The 18,562-nt window shown below is 47.3% G+C and overlaps 1 protein-coding gene across 1 annotated transcript in view; it reads right to left on the reverse strand.

Moving 5' to 3' along the window:
* LOC148431496 (uncharacterized) overlaps positions 1-18,562 on the reverse strand; it is a 137,475-nt gene that overhangs the window by 77,313 nt on the left and 41,600 nt on the right. The window lies entirely within an intron of this gene.

Genomic DNA, 18,562 nt, shown 5'->3' on the forward strand with positions numbered 1-18,562 from the left:
CCCACACTCCCCCAGTGCGGCCACGCTCTACCCACACTCCCCCAGTGCGGCCACGCTCTACCCACACACCCCCAGTGCGGCCACGCTCTGCCCACACACCCCCAGTGCGGCCACGCTCTGCCTACACTCCCCCAGTGCGGCCACGCTCTGCCCACACTCCCCCAGTGCGGCCACTCTCTACCCACACTCCCCCAGTGCGGCCACGCTCTACCCACACACCCCCAGTGCGGCCACGCTCTGCCTACACACCCCCAGTGCGGCCACGCTCTGCCTACACTCCCCCAGTGCGGCCACGCTCTGCCTACACTCCCCCAGTGCGGCCACGCTCTGCCTACACTCCCCCAGTGCGGCCACGCTCTACCCACACTCCCCCAGTGCGGCCACGCTCTACCCACACTCCCCCAGTGCGGCCACGCTCTACCCACACTCCCCCAGTGCGGCCACACTCTACGTACACTCCCCCAGTGCGGCCACACTCTACCCACACTCCCCCAGTGCAGCCACACTCTACCTACACTCCCCCAGTGCAGCCACACTCTACCCACACTCCCCCAAGTGCAGCCACACTCTACCTACACTCCCCCAGTGCAGTGGGTCCTGGCCGCGACATGTAAAACATTAAAAAACACACTTATTAACACTCAGCGTGTAGCGCAGAGTATACATTTAAAATGGGCACCTGGCGCCTTTTAGTCCATTTAAAAATGGCGGCACAGCACGGGGGTTAACCCCTTCAGTGCTGTGGCAGCCATTAACCCCGTGTGGCCTGCCCCCGGCCACACTTATATCTGGGGAAGAAAAGGAACAAGATGAGCTGTGTGATAGTGGAGGAGACTGGTCAGATCTCTGGGCTGGTAACACACAGTGACATGATGTGATGGGGAGAGCCAGAGTATAATAGGGGCTGATGGCTCCTGATGTATGAGATACACCAGAGAGTGTGGGGAGGAGACTGGTCAGATCTCTGGGCTGGTAACACACAGTGACATGATGTGAGGAGGAGAGCAGGAGTATAATAGGGGCTGATGGCTCCTGATGTATGAGATACACCAGAGAGTGTGGGGAGCAGACTGGTCAGATCTCTGGGCTGGTAACACACAGTGACATGATGTGAGGGGGAGAGCAGTAGTATAATAGGGGCTGATGGTTCCTGATGTATGAGATACACCAGAGAGTGTGGGGAGGAGACTGGTCAGATCTCTGGGCTGGTAACACACAGTGACATGATGTGAGGGGGAGAGCAGGAGTATAATATTGGCTGATGGCTCCTGATGTATGAGATACACCAGAGAGTGTGGGGAGGAGACTGGTCAGATCTCTGGGCTGGTAACACACAGTGACATGATGTGAGGAGGAGAGCAGGAGTATAATAGGGGCTGATGGCTCCTGATGTATGAGATACACCACAGAGTGTGGGGAGGAGACTGGTCAGATCTCAGGGCTGGTAGCACACAGTGACATGATGTGAGGGGGAGAGCAGGAGTATAATAGGGGCTGATGGCTCCTGATGTATGAGATGCACCACAGAGTGTGGGGAGGAGACTGGTCAGATGTCTGGGCTGGTAGCACACAGTGACATGATGTGAGGGGGAGAGCAGTAGTATAATAGGGGCTGGTGGCTCCTGATGTATGAGATACACCAGAGAGTGTAGGGAGGAGACTGGTCAGATCTCTGGGCTGGTAACACACAGTGACATGATGTGAGGAGGAGAGCAGGAGTATAATAGGGGCTGATGGCTCCTGATGTATGAGATACACCACAGAGTGTGGGGTGGAGACTGGTCAGATCTCTGGGCTAGTAGCACACAGTGACATGACGTGAGGGGGAGAGCAGGAGTATAATAGGGGCTAATGGCTCCTGATGTATGAGATACACCACAGAGTGTGGGGAGGAGACTGGTCAGATGTCTGGGCTGGTAGCATACAGTGACATGATGTGAGGGGGAGAGCAGTAGTATAATAGGGGCTGATGGCTCCTGATGTATGAGATACACCAGAGAGTGTGGGGAGGAGACTGGTCAGATCTCTGGGCTGGTAACACACAGTGACATGATGTGATGGGGGAGAGCAGGAGTATAATAGGGCTGATGGCTCCTGATGTATGAGATACACCAGAGAGTGTGGGGAGGAGACTGGTCAGATCTCTGGGCTGGTAACACACAGTGACATGATGTGAGAGGGAGAGCAGAAGTATAATAGGGGCTGATGGCTTCTGATGTATGAGATACACCAGAGAGTGTAGGGAGGAGATTGGTCAGATCTCTGGGCTGGTAACACACAGTGACATGATGTGAGGGGGAGAGCAGGAGTATAATGGGGCTGATGGCTCCTGATGTATGAGATACACCAGAGAGTGTAGGGAAGAGATTGGTCAGATCTCTGGGCTGGTAACACACAGTGACATGATGTGAGGAGGAGAGCAGGAGTATAATAGGGGCTGATGGCTCCTGATGTATGAGACACACCAGAGAGTGTGGGGAGGAGACTGGTCAGATCTCTGGGCTGGTAACACACAGTGACATGATGTGAGGGGGAGAGCAGTAGTATAATAGGGGCTGATGGCTCCTGATGTATGAGACACACCAGAGAGTGTGGGGAAGAGATTGGTCAGATCTCTGGGCTGGTAACACACAGTGACATGATGTGAGGAGAACAGAATTACAAATGTAATGTTTGAGACATCATATCTGTAACAAGTGTTTATTACTCACATGTGCTGATATCTGTAGGGATTTCCTCCTCCTTACACTGCTGAACACTCCTCACATACATCTCTTCTCCCTCTGTATCTTCTGCCTTTATATCAGTCACATACGTCTCCTCTTCTCCTTCTATATCTTCTGCCTTTATATCAGTCACATAGGTCTCTTCTTCTCCCTCTATATCTTCTCCCTCTATATCAGTCACATACGTCTCTTCTCTCTCAATTTTTTCAGTCACATACGTCTCTTCTTCTCCCTCTGTATATTCTGCCTTTGTGTAAGTCATGTCTTCATCCTAAACATTAAAAAACAATAATAATAACAATTAAATAATCTCAATTTTCTCTCAAAGAGAGTAAACAGTATAATATCAGTGTATAAAACACACAGCTTCTCTATAAATTATATAGTGACAGTCACTTTGTTATATTGGTGAGACCCTAAATCCAACCTGATGCTTCTGTGGGGTCCTGTGATTCTCTTCTGTACAATCCAGGAAATACAGAGGACGGGGACATCTCTCTGGGGTATTTCTGTTGCTGGGTCCATCTGTAGGAGACACACAGTGACTGAGTACATTGTATATATGTGATTATCAGGGGGTGTGTATATAGGGGGCCCCCATAACTGCTCTCCCCTGTACAATAAATTAGTCTCCTCTTACCCAGTGATGTGAGGGGCCGGTGATTCTCCATAATCACGTCCTTGTACAGACCCTTGTGTTCCTCTATATACTCCCCCTCCTGCATGGAGACATAGACAGTGACATCCTGACACCTTATAGGAACCTGACACACACATAATGATACAGTCATCACCCAGACACATCCCTGGTGTTACTGTATAATGTCCCATTCCCAGCAATCACCTCTCCAGTCATCACCCAGACACATCCCCTGGTGTTACTGTATAATGTCCCATTCCCAGCAATCACCTCTCCAGTCATCACCCAAACACAACCCCTAGTGTTACTGTATAATGTCCCATTCCCAGCAGTCACCCAGACACATCGCTGGTGTTACTGTATAATATCCCATTCCCAGCAGTCACCTCTCCAGTCATCACCCAGACACATCCCCTGGTGTTACTGTATAATGTCCCATTCCCAGCAGTCACCTCTCCAGTCATCACCCAGACACATCCCCTGGTGTTATTGTATCATGTCCCCTTCCCACCAGTCACCTCCCCAGTCATCACCCAGACACATCCCCTGGTGTTACTGTATAATGTCCCATTCCCAGCAGTCACCTCTCCAGTCATCACCCAGACACATCCCCTGGTGTTACTGTATAATGTCCCATTCCCAGCAGTCACCTCCCCAGTCATCACCCAGACACATCCCCTGGTGTTACTGTATAATGTCCCATTCCCAGCAGTCACCTCCCCAGTCATCACCCAGACACATCCCCTGGTGTTACTGTATAATTTCCCATTCCCAGCAGTCACCTCTCCAGTCATCACCCAGACACATCCCCCAATGTTACTGTATAATGTCCCATTCCCAGCAGTCACCTCTCCAGTCATCACCCAGACACATCCCCTGGTGTTACTGTATAATGTCCCATTCCCAGCAGTCACCTCTCCAGTCATCACCCAGACACATCCCCTGGTGTTACTGTATAATGTCCCATTCCCAGCAGTCACATCTCCAGTCCTCACCCAGACACCACCCCTGGTGTTACTGTATAATGTCCCATTCCCAGCAGTCACCTCCCCAGTCATCACCCAGACACATCCCCTGGTGTTACTGTATAATGTCCCATTCCCAGCAGTCACCTCTCCAGTCATCACCCAGACACATCCCCCGGTGTTACTGTATAATGTCCCATTCCCAGCAGTCACCTCTCCAGTCATCACCCAGACACATCCCCTGGTGTTACTGTATAATGTCCCATTCCCAGCAGTCACCTCTCCAGTCATCACCCAGACACATCCCCTGGTGTTACTGTATAATGTCCCATTCCCAGCAGTCACATCTCCAGTCCCCACATCTCCAGTCCTCACCCAGACACCACCCCTGGTGTTACTGTATAATGTCCCATTCCCAGCAGTCACCTCTCCAGTCATCACCCAGACACATCCCCTGGTGTTACTGTATAATGTCCCATTCCCAGCAGTCACCTCTCCTGTAATCACCCAGACACATCCCCCGGTGTTACTGTATAATGTCCCATTCCCAGCAGTCACCTCTCCAGTCATCACCCAGACACATCCCCTGGTGTTACTGTATAATGTCCCATTCCAAGCAGTCACCTCTCCAGTCATCACCCAGACACATCCCCTGGTGTTACTGTATAATGTCCCATTCCCAGCAGTCACCTCTCCAGTCATCACCCAGACACATCCCCCGGTGTTACTGTATAATGTCCCATTCCCAGCAGTCACCTCTCCAGTCATCACCCAGACACATCCCCTGGTGTTACTGTATAATGTCTCATTCCCAGCAGTCACCTCTCCAGTCATCACCCAGACACATCCCCTGGTGTTACTGTATAATGTCCCATTCCCAGCAGTCACATCTCCAGTCCCCACATCTCCAGTCCTCACCCAGACACCACCCCTGGTGTTACTGTATAATGTCCCATTCCCAGCAGTCACCTCTCCAGTCATCACCCAGACACATCCCCTGGTGTTACTGTATAATGTCCCATTCCAAGCAGTCACCTCTCCAGTCATCACCCAGACACATCCCCTGGTGTTACTGTATAATGTCCCATTCCCAGCAGTCACCTCTCCAGTCATCACCCAAACACAACCCCTGGTGTTACTGTATAATGTCCCATTCCCAGCAGTCACCCAGACACATCGCTGGTGTTACTGTATAATATCCCATTCCCAGCAGTCACCTCTCCAGTCATCACCCAGACACATCCCCTGGTGTTACTGTATAATGTCCCATTCCCAGCAGTCACCTCTCCAGTCATCACCCAGACACATCCCCTGGTGTTATTGTATCATGTCCCCTTCCCACCAGTCACCTCCCCAGTCATCACCCAGACACATCCCCTGGTGTTACTGTATAATGTCCCATTCCCAGCAGTCACCTCTCCAGTCATCACCCAGACACATCCCCTGGTGTTACTGTATAATGTCCCATTCCCAGCAGTCACCTCCCCAGTCATCACCCAGACACATCCCCTGGTGTTACTGTATAATTTCCCATTCCCAGCAGTCACCTCTCCAGTCATCACCCAGACACATCCCCCAATGTTACTGTATAATGTCCCATTCCCAGCAGTCACCTCTCCAGTCATCACCCAGACACATCCCCTGGTGTTACTGTATAATGTCCCATTCCCAGCAGTCACCTCTCCAGTCATCACCCAGACACATCCCCTGGTGTTACTGTATAATGTCCCATTCCCAGCAGTCACATCTCCAGTCCTCACCCAGACACCACCCCTGGTGTTACTGTATAATGTCCCATTCCCAGCAGTCAACTCCCCAGTCATCACCCAGACACATCACCTGGTTTTACTGTATAATGTCCCATTCCCAGCAGTCACCTCTCCAGTCTTCACCCAGACACTTCCCCCGGTGTTACTGTATAATGTCCCATTCCCAGCAGTCACCTCTCCAGTCATCACCCAGACACATCCCCTGGTGTTACTGTATAATGTCCCATTCCCAGCAGTCACCTCTCCAGTCATCACCCAGACACATCCCCCGGTGTTACTGTATAATGTCCCATTCCCAGCAGTCACCTCTCCAGTCATCACCCAGACACATCCCCTGGTGTTACTGTATAATGTCCCATTCCCAGCAGTCACCTCTCCAGTCATCACCCAGACACATCCCCTGGTGTTACTGTATAATGTCCCATTCCCAGCAGTCACATCTCCAGTCCCCACATCTCCAGTCCTCACCCAGACACCACCCCTGGTGTTACTGTATAATGTCCCATTCCCAGCAGTCACCTCTCCAGTCATCACCCAGACACATCCCCTGGTGTTACTGTATAATGTCCCATTCCCAGCAGTCACCTCTCCTGTAATCACCCAGACACATCCCCCGGTGTTACTGTATAATGTCCCATTCCCAGCAGTCACCTCTCCAGTCATCACCCAGACACATCCCCTGGTGTTACTGTATAATGTCCCATTCCAAGCAGTCACCTCTCCAGTCATCACCCAGACACATCCCCTGGTGTTACTGTATAATGTCCCATTCCCAGCAGTCACCTCTCCAGTCATCACCCAGACACATCCCCCGGTGTTACTGTATAATGTCCCATTCCCAGCAGTCACCCCTCCAGTCATCACCCAGAAACATCCCCTGGTGTTACTGTATAATGTCCCATTCCCAGCAGTTACCTCTCCAGTCATCACCCAGACACATCCCCTGGTGTTACTGTATAATGTCCCATTCCAAGCAGTCACCTCTCCAGTCATCACCCAGACACATCCCCTGGTGTTACTGTATAATGTCCTATTCCCAGCAGTCACCTCTCCAGTTCACCCGGACACATCCCCCGATGTTACTGTATAATGTCCCATTCCCAGCAGTCACCTCTCCAGTCATCACCCAGACACATCCCCCGGTGTTACTGTATAATGTCCCATTCCCAGCAGTCACCTCTCCAGTCATCACCCAGACACATCCCCTGGTGTTACTGTATAATGTCCCATTCCCAGCAGTCACATCTCCAGTCCCCACATCTCCAGTCCTCACCCAGACACCACCCCTGGTGTTACTGTATAATGTCCCATTCCCAGCAGTCACCTCTCCAGTCATCACCCAGACACATCCCCTGGTGTTACTGTATAATGTCCCATTCCCAGCAGTCACCTCTCCTGTCAGCAGCTGAATGATCTTGTTGGTGAGTTCCAGGATTTTCTGGTCATTGTCTCTCTCATTTATCAGTGAGTCTGGTGGAGGCACCGTGATGGGACTCTGGGTAATGCTCAGTCCTCCTGACACACGGGGACACCTGCTGCGTGTCTCATACTCACTAGATGTCTTCTTCACTACAGTGTAATCCTATGTATTGGGGGAAACACCAAATATCACAGCATACACTCCCAGATCCACTCAAGTCCCCAGTCACGTCCCTGTATTATTACTATAGATATAAGTGATGTCACTGTGACTCCCCCAGATCCCCTCACCTCCCCAGTCATGTCCCTGTATTATTACTATAGATATAAGTGATGTCACTGTGACACCCCCAGATCCCCTCACCTCCCCAGTCATGTCCCTGTATTATTACTAGATATAAGTGATGTCACTGTGACACCCCCAGATCCCCTCACCTCCCCGGTCATGTCCCTGTATTATTACTATAGATATAAGTGATGTCACTGTGACACCCCCAGATCCCCCTCACCTCCCCAGTCATGTCCCTGTATTATTACTATAGATATAAGTGATGTCACTGTGACACTCCCAGATCCCCCTCACCTCCCCAGTCATGTCCCTGTATTATTACTATAGATATAAGTGATGTCACTGTGACACTCCCAGATCCCCTCACCTCCCCAGTCAGGTCCCTGTATTATTACTATAGATATAAGTGATGTCACTGTGACACTCCCAGATCCCCTCACCTCCCCAGTCATGTCCCTGTATTATTACTATAGATATAAGTGATGTCACTGTGACACTCCCAGATCCTCTCACCTCCCCCAGTCATGTCCCTGTATTATTACTATAGATATAAGTGATGTCACTGTGACACTCCCAGATCCCCTCACCTCCCCAGTCAGGTCCCTGTATTATTACTATAGATATAAGTGATGTCACTGTGACACTCCCAGATCCCCTCACCTCCCCAGTCAGGTCCCTGTATTATTACTATAGATATAAGTGATGTCACTGTGACACTCCCAGATCCCCTCACCTCCCCGGTCATGTCCCTGTATTATTACTATAGATATAAGTGATGTCACTGTGACACTCCCAGATCCCCTCACCTCCCCGGTCATGTCCCTGTATTATTACTATAGATATAAGTGATGTCACTGTGACACCCCCAGATCCCCTCACCTCCCCGGTCATGTCCCTGTATTATTACTATAGATATAAGTGATGTCACTGTGACACCCCCAGATCCCCTCACCTCCCCAGTCATGTCCCTGTATTATTACTATAGATATAAGTGATGTCACTGTGACACTCCCAGATCCCCTCACCTCCCCAGTCATGTCCCTGTATTATTACTATAGATATAAGTGATGTCACTGTGACACTCCCAGATCCCCTGACCTCCCCAGTCATGTCCCTGTATTATTACTATAGGTATCAGTGATGTCACTGTGACAATCCCAGATCCTCTCACCTCCCCAGTCACGTCCCTGTATTATTACTATAGATATAAGTGATGTCACTGTGACACTCCCAGATCCCCTCACCTCCCCAGTTACGTCCCTGTATTATTACTATAGATATAAGTGATGTCAATGTGACTCCCCCAGATCCCCTCACATCCCCAGTCATGTCCCTGTATTATTACTATAGATATAAGTGATGTCACTGTGACACTCCCAGATCCCCTCACCTCCCCAGTCATGTCCCTGTATTATTACTATATATATATATAAGTGATGTCACTGTGACACTCCCAGATCCCCTCACCTCCCCAGTCATGTCCCTGTATTATTACTATAGGTATAAGTGATGTCACTGTGACACTCCCAGATCCCCTCACCTCCCCAGTCATGTCCCTGTATTATTACTATAGATATAAGTGATGTCACTGTGACACTCCCAGATCCCCTCACCTCCCCAGTCATGTCCCTGTATTATTACTATAGATATAAGTGATGTCACTGTGACACTCCCAGATCCCCTCACCTCCCCAGTCATGTCCCTGTATTATTACTATAGATATAAGTGATGTCACTGTGACACTCCCAGATCCCCTCACCTCCCCAGTCATGTCCCTGTATTATTACTATAGATATAAGTGATGTCACTGTGACACTCCCAGATCCCCTCACCTCCCCAGTCATGTCCCTGTATTATTACTATAGATATAAGTGATGTCACTGTGACACTCCCAGATCCCCTCACCTCCCCAGTCATGTCCCTGTATTATTACTATAGATATAAGTGATGTCACTGTGACACCCCCAGATCCCCTCACCTCCCCAGTCATGTCCCTGTATTATTACTATAGATATAAGTGATGTCACTGTGACACTCCCAGATCCTCTCACCTCCCCAGTCATGTCCCTGTATTATTACTATAGATATAAGTGATGTCACTGTGACACCCCCAGATCCCCTCACCTCCCCGGTCATGTCCCTGTATTATTACTATAGATATAAGTGATGTCACTGTGACACCCCCAGATCCCCTCACCTCCCCGGTCATGTCCCTGTATTATTACTATAGATATAAGTGATGTCACTGTGACACCCCCAGATCCCCTCACCTCCCCGGTCATGTCCCTGTATTATTACTATAGATATATAAGTGATGTCACTGTGACACTCCCAGATCCCCTCACCTCCCCGGTCATGTCCCTGTATTATTACTATAGATATAAGTGATGTCACTGTGACACTCCCAGATCCCCTCACCTCCCCGGTCATGTCCCTGTATTATTACTATAGATATAAGTGATGTCACTGTGACACCCCCAGATCCCCTCACCTCCCCGGTCATGTCCCTGTATTATTACTATAGATATAAGTGATGTCACTGTGACACTCCCAGATCCCCTCACCTCCCCCGTCATGTCCCTGTATTATTACTATAGATATAAGTGATGTCACTGTGACACTCCCAGGTCCCCTCACCTCCCCAGTCATGTCCCTGTATTATTACTATAGATATAAGTGATGTCACTGTGACACTCCCAGATCCCCTCACCTCCCCAGTCATGTCCCTGTATTATTACTATAGATATAAGTGATGTCACTGTGACACTCCCAGATCCCCTCACCTCCCCAGTCATGTCCCTGTATTATTACTATAGATATAAGTGATGTCACTGTGACTCCCCCAGATCCTCTCACCTCCCCAGTCATGTCCCTGTATTATTACTATAGATATAAGTGATGTCACTGTGACACCCCCAGATCCCCTCACCTCCCCAGTCATGTCCCTGTATTATTACTATAGATATAAGTGATGTCACTGTGACACTCCCAGATCCCCTCACCTCCCCAGTCATGTCACTGTATTATTACTATAGATATAAGTGATGTCACTGTGACACCCCCAGATCCCCTCACCTCCCCAGTCATGTCCCTGTATTATTACTATAGATATAAGTGATGTCACTGTGACACTCCCAGATCCCCTCACCTCCCCAGTCATCTCCCTGTAATATTACTATAGATATAAGTGATGTCACTGTGACGCCCCCAGATCCCCTCACCTCCCCAGTCATGTCCCTGTATTATTACTATAGATATAAGTGATGTCACTGTGACACTCCCAGATCCCCTCACCTCCCCAGTCATCTCCCTGTAATATTACTATAGATATAAGTGATGTCACTGTGACGCCCCCAGATCCCCCTCACCTCCCCAGTCATGTCACTGTATTATTACTATAGATATAAGTGATGTCACTGTGACGCCCCCAGATCCCCCTCACCTCCCCAGTCATGTCACTGTATTATTACTATAGATATAAGTGATGTCACTGTGACACTCCCAGATCCCCTCACCTCCCCAGTCATGTCCCTGTATTATTACTATAGATATAAGTGATGTCACTGTGACACTCCCAGATCCCCTCACCTCCCCAGTCATGTCCTTGTATTATTACTATAGATATAAGTGATGTCACTGTGACACTCCCAGATCCCCTCACCTCCCCAGTCATGTCCCTGTATTATTACTATAGATATAAGTGATGTCACTGTGACACTCCCAGATCCCCTCACCTCCCCAGTCATGTCCCTGTATTATTACTATAGATATAAGTGATGTCACTGTGACACTCCCAGATCCCCTCACCTCCCCAGTCATGTCCCTGTATTATTACTATAGATATAAGTGATGTCACTGTGACACGCCCAGATCCCCTCACCTCCCCAGTCATGTCCCTGTAGTATTACTATAGATATAAGTGATGTCACTGTGACATTCCCAGATCCTCTCACCTCCCCAGTCATGTCCCTGTATTATTGCTATAGATATAAGTGATGTCACTGTGACACTCCCAGATCCTCTCACCTCCCCAGTCATGTCCCTGTATTATTGCTATAGATATAAGTGATGTCACTGTGACACCCCCAGATTCCCTCACCTCCCCAGTCATGTCCCAGTATTATTACTATAGATATAAGTGATGTCACTGTGACACTCCCAGATCCCCTCACCTCCCCAGTCATGTCCCTGTATTATTACTATAGATATAAGTGATGTCACTGTGACACTCCCAGATCCCCTCACCTCCCCAGTCATGTCCCTGTATTATTACTATAGATATAAGTGATGTCACTGTGACACCCCCAGATCCCCTCACCTCCCCAGTCATGTCCCTGTATTATTACTATAGATATAAGTGATGTCACTGTGACACCCCCAGATCCCCTCACCTCCCCAGTCATGTCCCAGTATTATTACTATAGATATAAGTGATGTCACCGTGACACCCCCAGACCCTCTCACCTCCCCAGTCATGTCCCTGTATTATTACTATAGATATAAGTGATGTCACTGTGACACTCCCAGATCCCCTCACCTCCCCAGTCATGTCCCTGTATTATTACTATAGATATAAGTGATGTCACTGTGACACTCCCAGATCCCCTCACCTCCCCAGTCATGTCCCTGTATTATTACTATAGATATAAGTGACGTCACTGTGACACTCCCAGATCCCCTCACCTCCCCAGTCATGTCCCTGTATTATTACTATAGATATAAGTGATGTCACTGTGACACTCCCAGATCCTCTCACCTCCCCAGTCATGTCCCTGTATTATTACTATAGATATAAGTGATGTCACTGTGACACTCCCAGATCCTCTCACCTCCCCAGTCATGTCCTTGTATTATTACTATAGATATAAGTGATGTCACTGTTACATCCCCAGACCCTCTCACCTCCCCAGTCAGTAGGTAGATGATCTCCAGGGTGAGATGTAAGATCCTCTCAGTCCTGTGACTCCCGACCTTGTCCATCCTCAGTGAATCAGTGAGAATAGAGAACGTTTGATGTGTTGGCTCCTCACAGCCGGATTGTCTAGGAATAAATATGAGTGGCTATAAAATAACGAGACTGTACTTAAATAAACCATAGTGCGCAAGTTAAAAGAGAGTGTAGGAACAATGATGTTGGACTGTTCCAAAACAATTTTGCAAGTGTCACCCCTCTCGCACAGTTTGCTATCACGCAGCGTTTGAAGAAGTTGTGTTTTCTCCGTGCATCATAAAAATACTTAGTTGAAAAGTAGAGCAACGTGTTAACTTAAAATTTTAGTTAGTATCCGAAGAGCAGCACAAATGGAAAACATTGACAAAGAAACGGTCAGGCAAGTTTTTCATCAAGATCTTAAAATGACAAAAGTTTGTGCTCATATCGTTCCCAGGCCTCTCACTGCCGAGCAGAAAGACAACCGAAAGCTAATTTGTGCAGAAATTTGCATATTTTAGACAAAGTTATGACCATGATGAGACATAAATCTTCCAGTACGGTCCTGAGATAAAACACCGGTCTATGCACTGGAAACCACCACCATCACCGAGAATGGAGAAAGCCAATCCAAATTCAAATCTTTGATAACAAGGGTCCACCAGACGCCCAACAGTGATTCAACATTACTACAAAAAATGTTCTAGTTACTTTTCGGGAGAGAATCAGAAGAAAGAGGTTAGAGTTGTGGAAAATGGTTTAATCCTCCATAAGGACAACGGAGCAGCCTACACAGCTCTCTGTGACACAGTTACTGGCTGACAAACAGATTACAGAGCGAGAACACAATAGCATGTCAGTGTGTGTTACTAACCCAGATAATAATAACAGGACACCACAGGCTGCTCCCCCTGTATAATAATAATAATAATAATAACAGGACACCACAGGCTGCTCCCCCTGTATAATAATAATAACATGATACCACAGACAGCTCCCCCTGTATAATAATAATAACAGGACACCACAGGCTGCTCCCTCTGTATAATAATAATAAAAGGACACCACAGGCTGCTCCCCTGTATAATAATAACAGGACACCACAGGCTGCTCTCCCTGTATAATAATAATAATAATAATAATAATAATAATAATAACAACAACAGGACACCAGAGGCTGCTGCCCCTGTATAATAATAATAATAATAGGACACCACAGGCTGCTCCCCCTGTATAATAATAATAATAATAATAGGACACCACAGGCTGCTCCCCCTGTATAATAATAATAATAATAATAATAGGACACCACAGGCTGCTCCCCCTGTATAATAATAATAATAATAATAATAATAATAATAGGACACTACAGGCTGCTCCCCCTATATAATAATAATAATAATAATAATAAACAGGACACCACAGCCTGCTCCCCCTGTACAATAATATTAACAGGACACCACAGGCTGCTCACCCTGTATAATAATAATAACAGAACACGACAGGCTGCTCACCCTGTATAATAATAATAATAATAATAACAACAACAGGACACCAGAGGCTGCTGCCCCTGTATAATAATAATAATAATAGGACACCACAGGCTGCTCCCCATGTATAATAATAATAATAATAATAGGACACCACAGGCTGCTCCCCATGTATAATAATAATAATAATAATAATAGGACACTACAGGCTGCTCCCCCTATATAATAATAATAATAATAATAATAAACAGGACACCACAGCCTGCTCCCCCTGTACAATAATATTAACAGGACACCACAGGCTGCTCACCCTGTATAATAATAATAACAGAACACGACAGGCTGCTCACCCTGTATAATAATAATAATAACAACAACAGGACACCAGAGGTTGCTGCCCCTGTATAATAATAATAATAATAGGACACCACAGGCTGCTCCCCATGTATAATAATAATAATAATAATAATAGGACACCACAGGCTGCTCCCCCTGTATAATAATAATAATAATAATAATAATAATAATAATAGGACACCACAGGCTGCTCCCCCTGTATAATAATAATAATAATAATAACAACAGGACACCACAGGCTGCTCCCCTGTATAACAATAATAATATTAACAACAGGACAACACAGGCTGCTCCCCCTGTATAATAATAATAATAACAGGACATCACAGGCTGCTCACTCTGTATAATAATAATAATAATAATAACAGGACACCACAGGCTGCTCCCTCTGTATAATAATAACAGGACACCATAGGCTTCTCCCCTGTATAATAATAATAACAGGAAGCCACAGGCTGCTCACCCTGTATAATAATAATAATAATAACAACAGGACACCACAGGCTGCTCCCACTGTATAATAATAATAACAACAGGACACCACAGGCTGCTCCCTCTGTATAATAATAATAATAACAGGAAACCACAAGCTGCTCCCCCTGTATAATAATAATAATAATAATAGGACACCACAGGCTGCTTCCCCTGTATAATAATAATAACAGGAAGCCAAAGGCTACTCTCCCCGTGTATAATAATAATAATAATAACAGGACAACACAGGCTGCTCCCTCTGTATAATAATAATAATAACAGGACACCACAGGCTGCTCCCTCTGTATAATAATAATAATAATAATAATAATAATAGGACACCACAGGCTGCTTCCCCTGTATAATAATAATAACAGGAAGCCAAAGGCTACTCTCCCCGTGTATAATAATAATAATAATAAAAGGAAGCCACAAGCTGCTCTCCCTGTATAATAATAATAATAACAGGACACCACAGGCTGCTCCCTCTGTATAATAATAATAATAATAATAGGACACCACAGGCTGCTTCCCCTGTATAATAATAATAATAATAATAATAACAACAACAACAGGACACCACAGGCTGCTTCCCCTGTATAATAATAATAATAATAATAATAATAATAACTGGACACCACAGGCTGCTCCCCCTGTATAATAATAATAACAGGACACCAGAGGCTGCTCCCCCTGTATTATAATAATAATAATAATAATAATAATAATAGGACACCACAGGCTGCTCCCCCTGTATAATATTATTATTATTATTATTATACAGGGGAGCAGCCTGTGGTGTCCTGTTGTTATTATTATAATACAGGGGAGCAGCCTGTGGTGTCCTGTTATTAATATTATACAGGGGGAGCAGCCTGTGGTGTCCTATTATTATTATTATTATTATTATACAGGGGGAGCAGCCTCTGGTGTCCTGTTATTATTATACAGGGGGAGCAGCCTGTGGTGTCCTGTTAATATTATTGTACAGGGGGAGCAGCCTGTGGTGTCCTGTTATTATTATTATTATATAGGGGGAGCAGCCTGTAGTGTCCTATTATTATTATTATACAGGGGGAGTAGCCTGTGGTGTCCTGTTGTTATTATTATTATTATTATTATTATTATTATTAACAGGACACCACAGGCTGCTCCCTGTGTATAACAATAATAACAATAACAGGACAACACAGGCTGCTCCCTCTGTATAATAATAATAATAACAGGACAACACAGGCTGCTCCCTCTGTATAATAATAATAATAACAGGACACCACAGGCTGCTCCCCCTGTATAACAGGACACCACAGGCTGCTCCCCCTGTATAACAAGACACCACAGGCTACTCCCCTTGTATAACAGGACACCACAGGCTGCTCCCCCTGTATAACAGAACACCAGAGGATGCTCCCCCTGTATAACAGGACACAACAGGCTGCTCCCCCTGTATAACAGGACACCACAGGCTGCTCCTCCTGTATAACAGGACACCACAGGCTGCTCCCCCTGTATAACAGGACACCACAGGCTGCTCCTCCTGTATAACAGGACACCACAGGCTGCTCCCCCTGTATAACAGGACACCACAGGCTGCTCCCCCTGTATAACAGGACACCACAGGCTGCTCCCCCTGTATAACAAGACACCACAGGCTACTCCCCTTGTATAACAGGACACCACAGGCTGCTCCCCCTGTATAACAGAACACCAGAGGATGCTCCCCCTGTATAACAGGACACCACAGGCTGCTCCCCCTGTATAACAGGACACCACAGGCTGCTCCTCCTGTATAACAGGACACCACAGGCTGCTCCCCCTGTATAACAGGACACCACAGGCTGCTCCTCCTGTATAACAGGACACCACAGGCTGCTCCCCCTGTATAACAGGACACCACAGGCTGCTCCCCCTGTATAACAGGACACCACAGGCTGCTCCCCCTGTATAACAAGACACCACAGGCTACTCCCCTTGTATAACAGGACACCACAGGCTGCTCCCCCTGTATAACAGAACACCACAGGCTGCTCCCCCTGTATAACAGGACACCACAGGCTGCTCCTCCTGCAGAACATACCATCTCCCGGTGACCTCTCCTCTCCGGTATCCGCACAATGAATTAGAAGCTGATAGATTCGTTTTCCGGTGTTTGGAACGCACAGGCCGGAAGTGCTGTGTGGGAGGAGACAGGAGCTCTGGTCGGTGGAACGCACAAGCCGGAAGTGCTATGTGGGAGGAGACAGGAGCTCTGGTCGGTGGAACGCACAGGCCGGAAGTGCTATGTGGGAGGAGACAGAAGCTCTGGTCGGTGGAACGCACAGGCCGGAAGTGCTGTGTGGGAGGAGACAGGAGCTCTGGTCGGTGGAACGCACAGGCCGGAAGTGCTATGTGGGAGGAGACAGGAGCTCTGGTCGGTGGAACGCACAGGCCGGAAGTGCTATGTGGGAGGAGACAGAAGCTCTGGTCGGTGGAACGCACAGGCCGGAAGTGCTATGTGGGAGTAGACAGGAGCTCTGGTCGGTGGACAGCACAGGCCGGAAGTGCTCTGTGGGAGGAGACAGGAGCCCTGGTCGGTGGAACGCACAGGCCGGAAGTGCTGTGTGTTACATTCCCCGGGCGCTGGGTGGTGATGACCTCACTGTCCTCTCGCGGATTTACACATTACCGTCGGGGGAGGAGACCTGGCTGTAGGGGGAGATCGTCTGTGACTTGTAGTTCCTCATCCTGATATATATGTGTAAGTATACTATGGGGGTATATATATATATATAGGTATAGGGGCGGCCATGGCCTGTGTGTATATATATATAGGTATAGGGGCGGCCATGGCCTGTGTGTGTATATATATATATATATAGGTATAGGGGCGGCCATGGCCTGTGTGTATATATATATATATATATAGGTATAGGGGCAGCCATGGCCTGTGTGTATATATATATATATATATATATATATAGGTATAGGGGCGGCCATGGCCTGTGTGTGTATATATATATATAGGTATAGGGGCGGCCATGGCCTGTGTGTATATATATATATAGGTATAGGGGCGGCCATGGCCTGTGTGTGTATATATATATATATAGGTATAGGGGCGGCCATGGCCTGTGTGTATATATATATATATAGGTATAGGGGCGGCCATGGCCTGTGTGTGTATATATATATATATAGGTATAGGGGCGGCCATGGCCTGTGTGTGTATATATATATATATAGGTATAGGGGCGGCCATGGCCTGTGTGTGTATATATATATAGGTATAGGGGCAGCCATGGCCTGTGTGTATATATATATAGGTATAGGGGCGGCCATGGCCTGTGTGTATATATATATATATATATAGGTATAGGGGCAGCCATGGCCTGTGTGTATATATATATATATATAGGTATAGGGGCAGCCATGGCCTGTGTGTATATATATATATATATAGGTATAGGGGCAGCCATGGCCTGTGTGTATATATATATAGGTATAGGGGCGGCCATGGCCTGTGT

The sequence above is a fragment of the Taudactylus pleione genome, unplaced genomic scaffold, assembly GCF_031769625.1.
Source record: "Taudactylus pleione unplaced genomic scaffold, aTauple2 ptg002219l, whole genome shotgun sequence".
Classification (NCBI taxonomy): domain Eukaryota; kingdom Metazoa; phylum Chordata; class Amphibia; order Anura; family Myobatrachidae; genus Taudactylus; species Taudactylus pleione.